General features: G+C 31.9%; 1 long non-coding RNA gene across 1 annotated transcript; it reads right to left on the reverse strand.

The window, feature by feature from the left end:
* Window positions 1-1929: 1929 nt before the first annotated feature.
* LOC139857225 (uncharacterized) lies at window positions 1930-4333 on the reverse strand. The gene is made up of 3 exons (XR_011762402.1): window positions 4250-4333; window positions 3742-3932; window positions 1930-2031 (listed from the first exon to the last, which is right to left on the reverse strand). It is a non-coding gene; the product is annotated as an uncharacterized lncRNA (long non-coding RNA).
* Window positions 4334-6164: the final 1831 nt, after the last annotated feature.

Genomic DNA, 6164 nt, shown 5'->3' on the forward strand with positions numbered 1-6164 from the left:
TTGTTTGACTTCAATATATCAATATATTTTTTTATTGGGCTGAGTTTATCCATAAACAAAAGTGGGCTGATTTTTCAGCAGTGGGGTTAAAATAAATTACTGGTAAATTTATTAAACCATGAGGTTATATGAAGTTATGAACCTAGTTGTATCTCTTTGCCCACGCCCCTAATTACTATTACTATTACTATTATTACTATATTATCTAAAAGGCAAAACCCTGTACCACTATTTATCAATAGTAACTAAAGGTATTTCTGTCATTTCATATTTTTTTTTGGTCACCAACGATAAAAGAAGCAACTTTCGTAAAAGAACCAACCCTTCAATGTTACCAAAAAATGTCGAAAAAAATTATTCTTTACAAAAAAATCAACTATTTTTTTTTTCCTCAACGATAAAAGAGGCAACTTTCATAAAGGAACAACCCTTCAATGCTACCAAAAGATGCCGAAAAACATTCTTTTTTACAAAATAGATCAACTAACTTAAAAAAAAAAAAAATATGCTAAAAGAAGCAACATTAGATGTCGAAAAAAATTATTTTTTACAAAATAGATCAAGACTTTTTTTTTTAACTTGCATTCAAAGCGGAGCCCCGACGCGAAGCAAGGGCTCCACAACTAGTTATATACGAATAACCAGGGCCGGGATGTTTAGATCCAATCTTCTCTTAGAGCTGTTCCAATGATTTTTTATTGCGTTATCAGTCCTATTAACCATAACAGAATATAAAAACCGTAACTTTTTAACTCAATCATACTTGCTACTGTAATGTTTGACTCTGATGGTATGATTACCTTGTACTTGAGTACCGATGTGAAACCCGAAGGTACAACTGTGTTTGGTTGTGATGTTTACTGGTAAATTTATTAAACCATGAGGTTATATGACCCTAGTTGTATCTCTTTGCCACCGCCCCCAATAATTATATACGAATAACCAGGGCCGGTATGTTAATTTTATTATTTCTGTTCGATAACTAAATGTGAGCCTTTTGGATAATCCATATCTATATATTCATATAAAGCTCCAAAATGATGATGTCATCATTAAGCTAATTACCTTTTAATTTTCATAATAATGATGTCATAATTATATATTAATTTAATTAAAAAATAATAGGAAATCTTTTATAAAAAGAAATATTAATCTCTCCTAAATTGAAATTTTAATTTTCTAAAACAAAATTAAAAGGCATTTATTATTACTAATAATTATTATTATTAAAAATATAAATACTCAACTTTGAGCGAACTTTATTATTATTATTTATAATAATAATTAAATTATTAATATGGATTCTTTTTACCAAATTAATTATGTTACACATGTATGCGAAAATACATGTCTCTATATATTTGTAAAAATAACGACAAATTTTTTAGTCACACGGGTCATTAAAATAAATGACTTCAGCATTTACATTCACTTAATAACTAAAACATGTCATTAAATTGTTTCATTTAAACAAACTCGTGATTTCACGGGTCACTGTACTAGTTATCTATTAAAATGCTAAAATAATGATGTAACTGAAAAAGCATTTCTAAGTTTTTAAAAGATTCAAAATTAAAAAGAAAATTTTTTAGACATCTTGATGATGTCATTAATCTTGATTAATTTAGAATTAATATTAATTTAATTAATTAACATCTGTTTCTATGTATTTGTTCGGCTGATTGTTATTAACTAGGAGTGAAGCCCGCGCAATGCGGCGGGGTTCCGATAGGGTTAAATACCAGCGTACAGTGCATCCACTATTTTTATATATACAGGAAGCATACAAAAGAAATCGTTGTCTTCTTGAATGTGGAGTTGTAAAGAAATTGAAAAATGCATGTTGCTCCTTTGATAGCTTTGACAGTTATAGTTGATGTTTGTGGATATACTCTAGAATAAATGTTTACATTTATAATACCTGTTTGTGTAGTAGCATGCAGCCATAACCAACTGGATTGTAGTTGGGCAGGTTTCCCTTATACATTTCCGTTAGACTTTTAGTTCCACAACTTGGTCATTTCAACCATCCTGTAAATGTAGACAATGATCACTGCATTGATGTGTGGACGTCAAAAGCTATTATTGGAGTATAATAATTAATGACAATCAGCAGAGAGAGAGACCAAAAGCATATTGGTTTTCAACTTTGTAAAATCCGGCTGATCCACATAAACTAAGCTAACTTGGGTTCTGTACTATATGTAAAAGGTCCAATGAAATATGTTATACTAATACATATATATCAAAAGGAAATGCACGAAAGCGACGTTAGGAACGGTAAGGAATAGTAACAACAACAACAACAACAACAACAACAACAACAACAAAACCCAATACCACATAAGTGATGTATGTGGAAGGTGAGATGTAGACAATCCTTCCCCTATCCGAGAATAAAGACAAATCATTTCTCTACCCAGAGTGAAACACTCTCAAGAGTAGAGAAAGTCATCCCTCACTTTATTCGACGGATAAAGAGATTGCTTCTGAGAGGACCTCCGGCCTTTAAGTAGGAACAAGTTTTTTTAGAAAATAAAAATACTAAAATAAAAATAATAGTAATTGACGCCATGAAAATGATAGAATCAAATTTCCATGGGTTTTAAATACTGCTTGGAATTTAATTTAGGCTCTAAGAGTGAGTCAAGTCGTCAATAAATCGACGATTGTTATTGACTCAATAGAGCCGGAGGTAAGGAATAGTAACTATTAATATATATATATATATATATATATATATATATATATATATATATATATATATATATATATATATATATATATATATATATATATATATATATATATATATATATATATATATTGTATTTTCTTTTTCTGTATCGAATAGCCAACGATTTGCTGGGGCAACGCCCGAACCGCAACGCTTGTTAACTTCAAGACACAATAGAGGGAATAAAAGTACAACAATATTAGTTAGAACTATTAGAGCACGAGTGTCCGTGTCCATTTCAGTGTCCATTTCTCAGTGTCCAATTTTAGAAGCTGAAATTGACTGACTGTGCCATGGTGGTGGTGTCCATTTCAGTGTCAATTTCAGTGTTCATTTTTTTTTTAATTGAGTTTTAATATTAAAAATGTCATCAGAGGTGTCGACAGTGGCTCATATTTTTAATAAATGTGTTTTAATTGAGTTTAAATTAAATGTGTTTAGCCTATATTTTTAATAAATTTGGTCCACTTTATTTTTTGAGCTCATTTGAAACTCATATATCTATTATTAAGCCCAACAAAACCTAATAAAAACCCTAATAAAAAAATACTCCGTAGTCTCCACCTCACATTGACTCTTCTTCTTCTTCACATTTCTTTTTCTCCCACTGCAAAAAGAAACTAAAAAAAAACCTGCAAACAAATTCTTAAAAATTTCAATAATTAAAACATCAAAAATGAAAAAAAAAAAAATGAAAGTAAAAAAGAAAAGTGGGCAACGGTCGTATTTTTTCACCGTCCGGGTATCGACATTGAAGATCGACGGTGGCGGCGACGGCGAGCCGGTGTCGACCGACCGTCGATCCCGGCGTCGATTTTGGGGGGACGGCGAAATTGATTGATGGATACCGAGTGCTCTTATGTCAAGTATAGTATCCAATCATACATATTGTGTACATGGTAAGTTATAGAAAGTTGATAATAGGTAATACTCAGTTCTTAAATTATAGATACATGATCAGGTTATAGGTACCTGGTAGTTTAACAATGGGAATGTCAACCAACCTTAAAAGGCATTCATGACACCGAAATCTTTAGCTTCTCCATGTCTCTTTCATTTGCTATAACCACCAAGAAGACGATGTCAGTCATCCAACTATGTTACTTTTCTACCCATTGGCAAGCAATCCCTTCTCCAACTATCCACATAAAGTAAGTCGACTTGGGTTCCTCGATCCCACCAAGCTCATTAGATCCTATAAACAAAAGTTAATATCACTTGATTGAATCACACGTAGTACATAATCATGTACTTTGTTATTCTTTATAACAGCAATGGTTGGTAACAATCTTTTCCTTCTCTGATAAAAAATTGAAAAGCCCCACCCAAATATAAATTATGCAGAAGATAAGAAATTTAAATCAAACAATGGAAATAGAATATTTATATAAAGCTACATGATGAGGCCAAATATACAGTAGGCATTTAGATGAAACTGCAGCGTAAAACAATATGCACTTCAAGACTGATATCAGAGACAAAAATACACGCAAAACAATCTTCACCATATACCTTCATAATGAGAGTGATTAGAGACATTATCCAATCATGGTTGTGCATATTCTTCAGCTAAGGCGTCGGACCCATCAGGTATAACTACAAACGTAACCATAAACGTGCATTAGCAAAAAAAAATCAATAAATAAAGCAAATGCAAAGCAACATTTAATTTAATAATGATATAATTACAGTCTTTGAAATCGTAACAACTGGAAGAAGGTAACCAAACCACTTACCTTCTTAGTAACGATTGCAACAAAAGTTAGTCAACCAAACCTGACCCGATCGTTTTCAACCCAGTTTTTATCAATTTTAATTAAAAGTGGGTCAGCTAACCCGCTAGGTCGTTACTGAAGTCACCCTGTCCTTAATGACACTCTGATTCCCAACTATAAAACCAAGTTATTCAGTTCTAATGACAGTTGTACCTAAGCAGCTCTTCTTGACACTTCTAAGTTGAAAATAAGTTTTGCTAAAAAGTTAACGAATAGGCGAATAGCATCATCATTTTAAGTTCAATACATTTTAGATATAAAGAAATCACGATAATTGCCACCTAAAGTCAAAATAATTGGGCTGATAAGATTCAAACTTTCTTTGCTATTAAGTAGTCACAAAACATATAACAATAATAGGAATTATTAAAAAGAACACTCCATAAAAAATATCGAAAAGTCTTACAATATGGACAGGGGCCAAGATACCAATCCCGTGATACTGAAAATAAAACCACGAAATCCAAATAAGCAAAAACCCTGCAGTTACATCGCAACGGAACAGAACGAACGAAGCAGAATCGAACAAAACGAAAGGGTAAGCGAAAAAGTTAATATCTTACTTCAGCTTCTTTATAAACCACATTAAACGATGCAAATAAAAGCTTTCAGGCCTTAATCTTCAGCTAAGCCAGTCTATCTAGTCTATGTTACTTAGGTAATTCATTTACACACCTACTTCAGCATCTGTACAATAAATGAGTAACGATTTCCATATCAAACTAAAACTATATGAAGATAGTTACAAAGTCAACTTTATGATTTATCTCATTATTTGACAAACTAATAAAAATAATTTATACTATAAACAGCTCATATCCCAATAACAATAAGAATAGTTGCAAGAGTAGCATGTAGTAAATATCACTAAAAAGTGTGAATATATATTCAAGTTCATCAGCAATATAAAAACACAAAAGGTATGAAACATTAATTTTTCACATCCTTTACAAACAATGATGAAAAACATTCATAAGGAAAAAACAGCACATACAAACCTTCTCTGTTCCAATTGAACATATAGATCAGGAGATAGAGGATCATAATAATATAAATTATCAACAGGAGAAGACCCTGAATCGATTAAGCCTGCACAATAACCAATACATATAAGCACATATGAAAACAAATCTTTAGAAACCAACGACCCAAATCCAATTCGGTATATAAAATCTGCTAGACAAAAGATATTAATAACAGAAACCTTAAAACTTCAGTCGATCCAAAGATGCCAACGAAACCAACAATTGTTTATAAAAACATAAAAGAAAAAATTTAACCAATCGTCGATTAAAACCACCGCAAGAAAACCCGCCGACTCTGTGGCCATCTGATATGTTAACCTAGATCGTAAGATTGCAGTTAACTAATCATAAGAACCTAATAGCTCTGTAATGGAGAAAGAACTACGCATCTCAAATGAACGATTTGATTTGTAGGAGCTATTCCGATCTTCGGATCCATGTTTTAGCGAATTCGTGACGTTAGGGTGTAGATTTAGTAGAACCAATCAAGAATGATTGATTAGATCCAAGCCTAAAGTCGTTAATTCGACTTGGGTGGGTTTTGGATCTGCTGTAACTAGAGAGAAAACCTATTGGAACAAATGAGGCGATCAATCAACAAATGAAGCCTTGAACCTTTATTTATAC

This window comes from Rutidosis leptorrhynchoides, chromosome 7, assembly GCF_046630445.1.
Source record: "Rutidosis leptorrhynchoides isolate AG116_Rl617_1_P2 chromosome 7, CSIRO_AGI_Rlap_v1, whole genome shotgun sequence".
Classification (NCBI taxonomy): domain Eukaryota; kingdom Viridiplantae; phylum Streptophyta; class Magnoliopsida; order Asterales; family Asteraceae; genus Rutidosis; species Rutidosis leptorrhynchoides.